General features: G+C 35.9%; 1 long non-coding RNA gene across 1 annotated transcript in view; it reads right to left on the bottom strand.

The window, feature by feature from the left end:
• Positions 1 to 1,777, bottom strand: part of LOC106882149 (uncharacterized) — a 322,442-nt gene that overhangs the window by 227,647 nt on the left and 93,018 nt on the right. The gene's annotated exons all lie outside the window — the stretch shown is intronic.

The following is a 1,777-nucleotide window of genomic DNA, read 5'->3' on the forward strand; positions in this document are numbered from 1 at the left end:
ATATATATATATCCGAATGTGTACCTTTCCCTCAATTTCTTTCTGTTTGCCTGTCTGTCACACTCTCCAGTTTTCATATTTGTGTGTATTTATACATACATACATACATACATGCTTGCTCTCTCTCACACACATACACACACAAATACACACACACACACACACATATATACACACACACATACACACACACACATATACACACGCACATATGTGTGTGTGTGTGTGTGTGTGTGTGTGTGTGTGTGTGTGTGTGTGTGTGTGTATAAAATTTCTCTCGCGCGCTCACTCACAAACTCACAAACACACGCCTTCACAGTCACACTCACAGACATGCATACACAGGCATCGGTCAGCTTTTGTTTCTTATGGGTATGGAACTTATTGATGAGAATAACCTTGCTTAAGGTTGTAACAGTTCAAAGCTTCCCGGCCAACAAAATCAGCCAATATCCAATATCGAACTATTTCGGGAACAGAGCAAATGGAAGGAACTACGACCACAACATTATCATTAACACCACCACCAACACCGCCGCCGCCGCCACCAATAACAACAACAACAACAACAGCAATTTTGATAATAATAATAATAAAACTGACAATGTTGAATGTAAAACAAAATGAAAATTAAAATGGCGATAGAAAATGAAAGCGCTGAATATGTATAAAGTAATGTTTTAAGGAGGTGATTGTTGTCCTTTCAGCTTTTTGTTTCCACATATACTCGAAGAGAAGCCTCCTCATGGCACTGGTACTTGAATGATCTCTTGTCTTTACAAGAATAGTCTTGCAGATGAAGAATATTGGGATATTTGCGAAAACTGTTCTATTATGTTTCTCTTCAAAAGAGAGGAGGACACCACAGTTGATTAATAGTTTTGTCAATTTTGCTTTAAGGAGAATGCGTATTGGTTCCATTGTTCTATAGAATATATTGCCATTTCTATGGAGTCGTCTGAGACAGCGAATACTAGACGCTGGTAAGAATTCTTGGAAGGCGGCGAAAAACTTTAACACTTGAATAGCTTTCGAAAATAAAATGCAAAAATAATAATAACAGTGAAAATCTATGGGAAAACTGCTTACAAGATTTCGATCTCTGAATTATATCCTTTGTCTTATGTGATTAATACATATATGTTCTTATGGTTTTTATTATTGCCGTTGTTGTTTCCGCTAATGATGTTGTTGTTACTGTTGTAGCAATATTTGATGTAGTTATTGTTTAGCCGAACTCGCACCCCCGCCCCACAAGATTGAATATGTCGAGATTAAACAGAGATATATTCTAGATTAAAAAGACCTATCTCGCACTGTTATCATACAATGTTGTTTTCAGGAACATATCGCTGCTATTTCTAGCAGATCGAGTAGAATTATTTCCATTGGCGTGTGAGGAATATATTGGTAATGTTTTTGATTGTAATTGTTGTTGGTACTGTTGTTATTGTAGTATTACTTGTAAAGTGGCGACACCTACATTAATCACGATGATGCACAACGTATGGGTGAACCATTGCGACCAATTTAGGTCACTGCTACCTTTTACTTATCTATCTATCCATCTCTATTATCTATCGGTCTACCTATTTGTCCCTATCTATCTATCTGTCGGTCTATATATATATATATATATATATATATAAATACACATTCATACATACAAACTTAAATGTGTATTTCTATATGTATATATACGTATGTGTACACGCACACACACACACACACACACACACAAACACACATACACACACACATATATATATATATATAC

Source organism: Octopus bimaculoides, chromosome 19 (genome assembly GCF_001194135.2).
Source record: "Octopus bimaculoides isolate UCB-OBI-ISO-001 chromosome 19, ASM119413v2, whole genome shotgun sequence".
Classification (NCBI taxonomy): domain Eukaryota; kingdom Metazoa; phylum Mollusca; class Cephalopoda; order Octopoda; family Octopodidae; genus Octopus; species Octopus bimaculoides.